The 10,039-nt window shown below is 41.0% G+C and overlaps 1 long non-coding RNA gene across 1 annotated transcript; it reads left to right on the plus strand.

The window, feature by feature from the left end:
• The first annotated feature begins 342 nt into the window (after nt 1-342).
• Nucleotides 343-9,132, plus strand: LOC110353451 (uncharacterized). Its single transcript, XR_002403942.4, has 4 exons — nt 343-472; nt 1,755-1,847; nt 7,061-7,173; nt 8,296-9,132. It is a non-coding gene; the product is annotated as an uncharacterized lncRNA (long non-coding RNA).
• Nucleotides 9,133-10,039: the final 907 nt, after the last annotated feature.

Consider the following 10,039-nt stretch of genomic DNA (forward strand, 5'->3'; position numbering starts at 1 on the left):
TGCACAGAAATGGAACCACCATGAAACATTAATGACCTCAATGCATTAGCAAATCTTAAACTAAAGTAGAATTACGTTGTCTCTGGGGACCTGCGTGTACCTCCTTGGATTTTATTTTTTTAATGCTATGGAAAATGTAGGCTTCAAATTTTAATGTGAAGAGCAAAACACTTTGCTGGTGTGAGCTGAAGAAGGCAATCAAGCTGGCCCTAGGCCAGAGATGTGAAGAAGGTGAAAATCCTAATTGTCAGCTGCTGTGTTTGCTCCAGCTGGTGATTATTGCCGAGAAATATCTGCTCAGCCCTTGTTGCCAAATAAAGGCTCACCTGTTTCCTTTCCCTTCTGATTCTCCATGAACAGAACCACTGCTGCATCACTTTTCTTGTTTTGATAAGTAGCTATATCCCTTGCCATTTATAAAGCACTGAAGAGACATTTGGCAGTGTTACGTCAAGAGCAGGCAACTGTTTAGGTCAGTATTGATCCCAATGGAAATTGTTGTATAGGTCTCTCCTGTGAGTTATGATCTCTACTAAAGTTGGGTGACATTTCTCCAAGGAATACTTTCTTCAGCAATGACAGAAAAATGCAAAATTTCAAATGCATTGGAACCCTGCAGGGCAATTTATGCTGAAATCTGCAAACATTTCCAGCCCTAAGAAAAATACAGTGTCCATTCCCCCCCCCTACCCCCCCCCCCCCCCCAAATGTACCAAATGTAGTTTAGAAATGATGGCTCAAGTTAGTTTATAAGTTGATATTGAAAAGTCTTTGATGAGAGGCGGTGTCTTCAGTGATTTTTGAGCTCTTTTAACTTTCCCAACTCTCCTTCCACAAGGCAGGGGGAACATGCCTCATGTGGCTGACAAACCTTTGAAGACAAAGATGTTGGGAAGTTTAGGGATATGTCTGTGCTACAGATTATTTGGGAAAGGTCATGTAGTTTGATAAACTGATTGTCATCCTGGGAAGTGTGTGTGTCATTGGAAGGCAGGAATGGTCATCCAGGACTAAAACAAGGACTGCCTGGCCCAGTGCCCTTGTTTCCAGCAGTAGTCAAAAGTAAATGCTTATAGAAGAGAAGGAACAGGGCAAGTGTGTGTGATACCTCTTTCCTGGTGTCCTGCCTGCCTCTGACTATTTTTACTTGAGTCTTTCTGAGTGATGGGTTTTGAAATACCTTACCAGTCTCCCATTGAATCCAGACTGAGGTTAGAGCCTCCTTTGACAAGGTTGCTGCTCCCTGCAGTGCCTTGCTGAGCCTGGAGAACACTGAGTTAGAAGAGAGGCATCTTGTTCAGGCACATTTTCCTTGCAGCTCACACTTAGTGAGGCTAATCTTTCTGTTTTCTCCTAAATTGCTTGCAGTCACTGTTTTCAGACAAACAGCTCTCTTTTGACCTAAATGACAATGACATTTCTATTATATGACAACTGTCCATTTACTGTGGTGTATAAAGCATGTCAGGACTGCCTAACAATTCAGTGTTACTTCTAATACTACTTGCCCAGTGCTAACTAAATTGCTGCTTTCTAATCCCAGGCCAAAGGTTAACCCAAAATATTAAACCCAGCCGTTAGTAAGATTGATGAAGCACCCTATGAATTGCAGAAGCGTGATGCCTGAATGGCACTGCTTGGCATGATTAGTTATATCCACGCACCCGTGCCAGGTGTGTAGTTAGCAGGCAACAATATTAGAAATTATTTAAATAAAATATTATTTATATATTAAATATTCCTTACTCCCACAGGAACTGTGCAACCCCAGCAAGTAAGTTGTGTGTCTGTGGAGGGAATCAGGGGCAGTATCTTTGCAATGGCAACCATTTTGAGCTTCAGTTCAGGTTTGTATCTTGATCCAGACACAGTATTAAGTACAAACATTTCAAACAACAATGCAAGCAAACAAACAAAAGACCAAACTGGCATTGATAGAATTAAACCAAATACAACAGAAAGTGCATTTTTAATTTTTCCTTTACATTATTTTTCTGGAATAGGACGGGATTTTAAATGTTTCTTTATGTTTCTAGACACGCGATGTGGTGCATTTCCTGTTTGTGTGATTTCTTCTGGTATGAGGCAAGGCTTTTATTCTATTTTTAAACTTTAATGTTGGTTAAAAAGTAATAATGCATCTTTGTGGCATGGGTTATAGTAGTAAATATTTAAAGGAATTGCATAAGTCTACCATACATCAGAAGTGAGAGTTAGGGAAGAGTGATGCCAAATTTGGACCTGGAACAATTTTATATTTGAAGGAGATCAAACATGAGGCTGTCCTCCTCTGCCTTTCCCCAGCACAAATTCTGCAGAGCAGAAGGAACTTCTGGGGGAGCTGAGTGCCTCTACCATAAAGAAACATCAAACACAGCAGTGCCATTTTATTCCTGATCTGTGCATGCCTGGTGCATTGATTTTTCTATGGTAGAGAGCAGAGCAATCTTTCTTCAGTGGAGACCTTAGGAAGATGTTGTATAAAAGCAAATGATTGTTAAGAAGCAGCAGTGTTTCTCTGTTCATGATTCTAGCTGAGACAAACAATCTGGGGACCATGCTCAGTCTAAGCTAACCAGCGTGTATCCTATCAAATTTGGGGCAATTTATGTAGCTGGGAAGTTGCATTTTTGAAAGACTGATATCATGTGTTGCTGGTAGCACAATTAAGAAAGTCAAAATTGGGACACCCTTAGGGCAGAATGGTCATGTTGATCCTTGGGTGGTGCACAACATGCCATCCCTTAGCTCTTTTAAGGCCTAGCTCTGTCGGATGGAATAGGCCGAGCTGTAGTTACCATCCTGGATGTCCATTATACACTTCTGTCCCAGGGGCGAGGCCTTTACCAGATGCGGTCATTTTCCTAGCTTTCAAAACTGAAAGCTTGACAACTTTTTTTTTTTTTTTTTTTTTTTTCCCCTTAATTCTAAGTACAGAAACCAAGATCAAAGGTTTCTTTACATTTTTAACAGCGTAAATAAGATTTTTGACTGCTAAATTGGAAAGGGCCGGAGGAGAGCTGGGAAGTTTGTCAGTAGCTGGGAGTCTGCAGTAGCTGGGAGTCAGTCCCTGGACCAGTGTTGGTGCCTGTTGGTACAACACACAGTACATCTGGTGCCTTGCCAGAGATGATTTTTAGCGGAGGAAAAAAATGAGAGAAAGGGTAAACAAGTAAATATCAGACAGCTCCCCAGGTTGCTCCACTATAAGTCTAGTGTTTGTAGCAGCCCCTGCCTGCTCCTCTTCTCCTGCCCATTACACTGCTGTGCTGTGAAGGCAGAAGGAATATTAGAAAAGCCTGTGTGGCAGACCTGTTGCTGCAGCCAGAGGACTTGCTTGCCCAAAGTCCAAGGAAAGAAACCAATTAAATGGTCTTGCCCTGCACACGGAGGATGCTGCTGCTGCTGAGCAGAGAAACAAATTCATCAGTTTCCAAGGAAGAAGAGAAAGTTGAGCAGAACAAGGGGGAAGGCAAGTGAATGCCAGCTGGTGGAAGACAAGTAACATTTTCCTGTTAGAGAGCTTAACAGCAACTGGTTTATGGATCTCATTCCTTTCACATTTGGCACTTTTCATCTGAAATCTGGAGACCACAGTGAGCACACAAACTAAACTTGGCAACCTCTGCTTCAGAGCTGCTTCTGGATGGCCACGATGCCAGTTTTGACAAACACTCACTCCTCATCCCCAGTATCCTTCCCTTGTTTATGCTAACTAATTCTTTTTCTTGCTCCCATTATGTGGCTTTGCCTGACATAACGAGAAACCTGTTCATTAGCATCTGAGCCTTTGAATAGCTTTCTGAGGAGGCTACAGCACAAACTCATTAACAAGGAGAAAATAAAAAATATTAAGCCTGGCAAAACAACAGCCCGGCTCCCAAACAAACCTGGAGCCTGCATTTTCCAGTTTGTATCTTGTTCAGGGAGATGCTCTGGAGACTCATGAGCAGCTGTAGCAGCCTCACCACTAACAAGTGACTTGGTCATACATGTTGTGTTCTCCCCTGTAGCCTGTCTCTCCTCTCACCCCATTTACAGCAGTGCAACAGAACTGGACACAGCAACGTGCTGTCCCTAAAGCACAGAAGGAGTCCTCGGGGCTACTGGCATTTCTAAATCACGTCATGCTTTCACATGTTTTGATGCAGTGCTCTTAATGGAACTGGCTGTAGGAGGCTTAACTGTATCTTTACATCCAACAGTGTTGCTTCCAAATCTCCCACCCTACCAGTTCAAAACCTAACAAAGGAACACATTTGATACTGCTGTGGAAACCACTGATTTATATTGTGTGCAACATCTACAATCAATTTAACATTTACATTCATGCTTAAGATATCTGATCCTGACATGAAAGGCAAGCTGCTTAGTATTCGGTGGCAAATACACATCCTCATCCCTATATCCTGTGGCACACCAAGAACTCGCAGGAGTTGCAGTACAATTAAGTCTTTGTTAAAATCAGCATTATTTGTACCTAAGAGCAGCCGTAAGGGCTGAAAGGTCTTGAAGTAGCATATGGTGAAAACTTGGACATGCTAGCAGCATGCAGAATGGCCGTAAGCAGAGAATATTTGGCTTTTCCTTCACACGAGCACCGTGCAAACGGTGCATGGGGGATGACAGCACCACAACACAGCGTGCCAGGTGACAGTGAGGAGCTGCAGCCCTTCACACTGTGTGTTACGGGTAGGCCCGGGGACAGCAGGGCCAAGTGTCAGCATTAGTCCACATCCTCTAATCTGGCAAAACCAACTTTGGTGGTAAGATCACAAATATGGAGGGTGGGTGCAGAGCTTTTGTTTCTTAGCTGTTTTGTTTGTTTGTTTCATGGTTTCTACTTCAACATAAGAGTGAGAAATGAAGGCAAGAGACACACCAGTCTGAAAGAATAACCTCAAAGTAAGCACTGGATGTTGTCTTTAGTCAATTCACAGTGATGTGCTGAAACACTTAAAAGGGAGCTATCCAGCCCAGAAGTGGGATCTGCCCTTTCTTCCCACATGATTTTAAAAATGTGGAAGCTGAGACAAGGACTACCAGTAACTGTCCCTGGAGCACACACATTATGTACATCTCTGCACTTGGTAGCAGATCTAAGCCCATACCTACAGAACTCCCCTGTTTTAACATCATGGGCATTTTCCTTTCCTTTTCAGTCAGAAAAAAAAATAATAATCTGGGATAGCTCACACTATTCTTAACAAGAATATGAAAAAGCCTTTGGTCAGAGTTTCCATTCAGGTATTTTGCTTTTTCTGAAACACTAATACCAGTCAGTGCTTTCATTAGTTTTTCCTTAAAAAAAAAAAATAATAAAAATAAAAAAAAACAACAATCCCAAATGTAATTTAATTGCCAATAGCACTGTGATTAAATTTGGCCTTTTGCTTTCCTTCACAGTCAACCTCCTCAATTCCATCTCCCTGACGCCTCTCTCTGTAGTATCGATTCAGTATTGTTAACCTTTCTTTATTACTTGTTTATGTTCCCCCATCAGTTTAAAAACATCAATAAGAAGCTTTTTAAAAAGGACAGAAGCAACAAATGGAGAGACATTGAGGAAAGGTCAGGGATGCAGAAGGAGGCAGTGCCTGCTTTGTGGAGGGAGCAAAGAGACAGTGCAGAAAGGTTAGTGGTCCTGCTGCTGAGCAAAGGAAGGATTTGTTTGTTGAGAGAAATGACTGTTACTGGTGCAGCAGGCAAAATATGCCCAAGAGAGAGAAGAGATCTGTTCTGCCCAGGACTCAGGACCATTGGGAAGGGCACAGCCTCAGTAATGAGACTGAGATGGTCTGTGGGAGCTTTCTCTTCACTCATTAGGAAGCTGTAGGCATGTTTTGGTGTTTCTTCTTTCTGTTTGATCAAAATCCCAATCCCAATTTACTCTGTTTAAGTAAATCCCAATCCAAGGACATTTACTACTCTGCACAGGGGCACCCTGGGTGGAGCTGCATTACTTGGCTGGGAAAAGGAGGCAGAGAGCCTGTGTCCTGAGGTGACTGAAGGCACTCAGCCTTCAGCATTTCTAGCAGGGGACATAGGAGCCCAAGACAGTTTGAGGCTTTGCTGAACTTGGAAAGAACCACAGTTTGGAGGAGCTAGCTCTGCCTCCCCCCCTTCTTGGCCCATAAATATATGCTCTGGGAAAATAAGAATTCACTCCAGGAGCACATCCTGTCCTGAGTGATCCTAGTCCCTTTACCAAAGGATTTAGCTGTAAAATCAATAAACTGCTCACTGACTTTAGAGGAGACACAAATCCTGCTCAAGGGTCTCTGCCAAGGTGTTAAGTCCATTTAGGGCTTCCCAGTTTCAGTTCCCCAGAAACACCATGTCAGCTGGGGAGTAGGGAGGTAGTGTGGAGGAGGAGGAGAGAACCCTCACCCTCAGCCCTCTGAAATCTCAGAGATTCCTGGCACATAAAATGTAATTACATCCCACTTCTTGCTCTAGTGTTACCACTGCCACCACCAGACAAGGATCAATATGGTGAGTGATCATACTTGTGCTGTTTATTACTAATGTCCTGTTAAATGAACCCTGCTGACAAAGTATGTGTGCTCCATCACAGCCTTAACTGCAACTGCAGCTTTTATAAACTTTGCTGGGGAATAAAATTTGCTGTGAGAAAACAAGGAGTAGGAGAGCAGTGTCTAATTCAGCAGTGGGCTGTCCCTGGTTTATTGAGCATCTCAGTGAGCAGAGGGAACTGAAAACAGCTGAAGAACAGTAAGGACCCCTTGGGCATAGAAGAGCACTTCAGCAACTGGTCTGTGAGAGACTTTGCTTGCTTTAAGATCAAAAGGTGGATCAAGAAAGGAGCCTGGAAATTATACAGCAAAGTCCTGTATGCTGAAGGGCTCTGTCCTTGCAATGACTGAGGTCAGTTTGAGGGCTAGTATTTATCTACTGTACACATTAAGAACTTCTCAGTTCAATCCCTGACAGAAGTCTAACCAGATATTTGATCTGTTCAGTACTTAGGTCTGAGCATGTAATACTTGTAACTTCCATAAAACAATCTCTTGCTTTGAAAACTTTCCATCTTTTGCAGGCCAGTACAGTCACAGTGCAGGAAATATAATTCAGTATGGAGAAGATTTCCATTCTATGCACAGAGTGTGTTCTGCTAAAAAGGAAGAAACAAAGCCATCTTATTTATTAAAGGTACATTTCTTGTGACCTTTTAAAAACAGACATAATTACATATGTCTTCTCTTCAACTGTGTAATGTATAAATAGCATATCTTTGTTATTAATTATGAATGGCATTGTGGTTAGAGGGGTTCCTGATGATTTGCTTTGAAACACAAAGTATTTGGCTAACAAGAACCCCATCATCCTTCAACATCATTGTAATACTGTCAGGTGAAAAATTAAAAACTAACAACATCCCAGAGATAAACCAACATATATGATCTGTATGGTAGATGCAAGAGAGTCAGGATACTGGATTCTTATTTTACGTCTGCAAATAGGATTCAGAAGAATATTGTGGATTCCAATGTTGCTAATTAGCTACTGTGAAAGTTTACTTGACATGTCAGTTTTCACTAAAACTTCATGGACAGCCATTACCTCCCACTTTTCTCATCAGTCATAAAATAAAGTCTTTACTAAGCAAAGTATGGCTATTTATGCAGGAAGAATGACTATTTATATTAGGTTTTGCAAAAGAGCATCTTTAAAGAGCATGTCCTGCTTGGGCTATTCAGTTACCTCATGAGATCAGTATCATTGACATTTAACATCTTAGGCTCCCTTTTCCATCCCATCGAGTAAAGCCCCAGAGTTCAAATGCTACCCATTCATAATGTTCAGCTTTCACTTGATGTTACAGAAAGGCGAAAGATAGCATATATTTTTCCTTTTGACTTCTCAGCCTCCTGAAGATCTTTACAGACAGTCAGTAAAAGTGCGTTAAGGCTGCCATTTTCCTTTTCATTTGAAATTCTTTCTTCCATTATCATGGATATTTTAGTCTTAGACATATTGCTTTACTGCCAGTTTACAATAATACTCATCCTTTGTAAACACGAACACAGAATCTGATCTGCATTTCAGGGATGACCATGTATGTTTTGTACATGGCATCCTAGCAACAGTTTAGACATAATATTGTAATAACCAAACCGAATTAGTGGTGTTTTATATTATTATTTTATTATTTTATTATTTATTTATTTTTCTGACAGAGGTTTCAAAGCTGACATTGGCATAGAAAGTTATAAAGCTTGCCAGCCCAAGACCACATTTTTGGGTGAAATTTCCTTCATGTCTTTATTCCAGGTGTGACACATACATAAAGATTGGGACTTTGCTCTTTCTGCTCTCCCTGAAGACATGCAGTGCACTTTTAAAAAACCTCAACAGTGGCTGAGTCTACCGTGTTTCTTCCATTTAAGTAACAGTGGCTTAAGCTGTCACAGAGACAGAGGTGATACCAGTACTCTGTTGCTCTTCCCCAACAGAAGATAAGTTTGCAAATCACCCTGCTAGATGAGAGAACAGTGGAAAGCTCATAGAAAGAGAGCAATATATATAAGTACATGTCAGAGCAACTACAACTACAGCTTTGCTTCCTCTGTCAGGTTCTTTTCTTCATTTGGAGAGCGGGCAGTTGCAGGGCAAAGTCAGCAATATTGCTGCTTTGGGATTCATAGAGAAAACCCCTGTGGAACTCTCATTCTGTGCTTGATTGAAGAACACGGTCACACTTTCAGGGTGACCAGTTTTACAAACAAAAATGAAAGAAGTGATTCTACACCCTGGGCCATATGATAAGTGGAAAACCTTGCAATAAGTCATTTGATTCAAGACAGGAACCGGGTCACAGTCTCTGTCTTTGGTTGTCTTCATGTGATTACTCGAATATGATCTAAGTGAGAGACAAAGAAAATATTTTGCCCCATCAAAAACTGGAGCCAATATGTCTTTCAAAAAGTACTTGAGGAGCATGCATAAAATCCTCTCTGCTGTAGGTTTGCCTCATGAGCAATCATGACATTTATCCCCTGTTTTACACTAGTTACTCATCATCTTCCTGCATACACTGAGATAGCGTATTTCTGCAGCAGCACCCTTATCTAGCCAAGAGCATGACTTGTACAAAGGAGAAGAGGAACACAATAAAAAATAAAATGAAGATTCACTATTGAAGCCTTATTTTGAAGGATGCCTTTGTAGAATATATACTTGGTCTAAGCACATGTTTTATGTTGGTTAATTACATTTCAATTAGTAATATCAATGACATGTGGTTATGATACTCAGGTGAGCCTGAATAAGTCCTTCAGAGCCTGAAGGATCAATCTGTGAAGAGATCACTGAGCATAACCAGCAGTATAAAAGCAGAGCCCAGGCTCTTGAGCTGTATTCCACAGAACTGGATTTCTAACCAATTCTCAGCTTCTTAATGAAGCACTTCTGTCCACTCTAACATAAAATGCTGTAGGTCAGTGCAAATCTGTAAATACAGATAAAATTAAATTTATCCTGGGACTGTAAGTAGAAGTTTCGATAAAGGGAAGTAGTTTGTAATTTACCATAATTATGATTATGTACTATTTATAATTGGTCAAACCAGAAGAAAAAAAAAAAAAGGACCGAGAAAATTTAATGAAATTAATTAAATGGAAAGAAAAACAAAGAAAAGAAGGAAAATGAGATGTTTTGAGTAGCAGGAGTTTTGTTTATGTGAACTATGCTGCAGGGTAGACAAAGCATGTAGAACTTGTGGTAGGGTGAAAGATACCATGTTTTGGCAGCAAGCAACCTCTTTTCCTTCAAAGCTCAGCTTGAAGTTTAAAGGATTTGAAACATCACTTGGGAGTCAAGAATTCAGAAGAAAATATATTTATCATTGCACTATAATCTCTGATCTCTTTACAAGGTGAGACAGAGGACTTTTTCAGACCAGGGAGGTCATTTCTGAGCAGAGAAATTGAGTAATGGGTAGTCTTAAATTCTTCATCTGCAAGATGTTTATGTATGTAACTTCAGTTGCATTGTAAGGGTGTTCAAACCCTGAAAC

The sequence above is a fragment of the Anas platyrhynchos genome, chromosome 6 (genome assembly GCF_047663525.1).
Source record: "Anas platyrhynchos isolate ZD024472 breed Pekin duck chromosome 6, IASCAAS_PekinDuck_T2T, whole genome shotgun sequence".
Taxonomy (NCBI): Eukaryota; Metazoa; Chordata; class Aves; order Anseriformes; family Anatidae; genus Anas; species Anas platyrhynchos.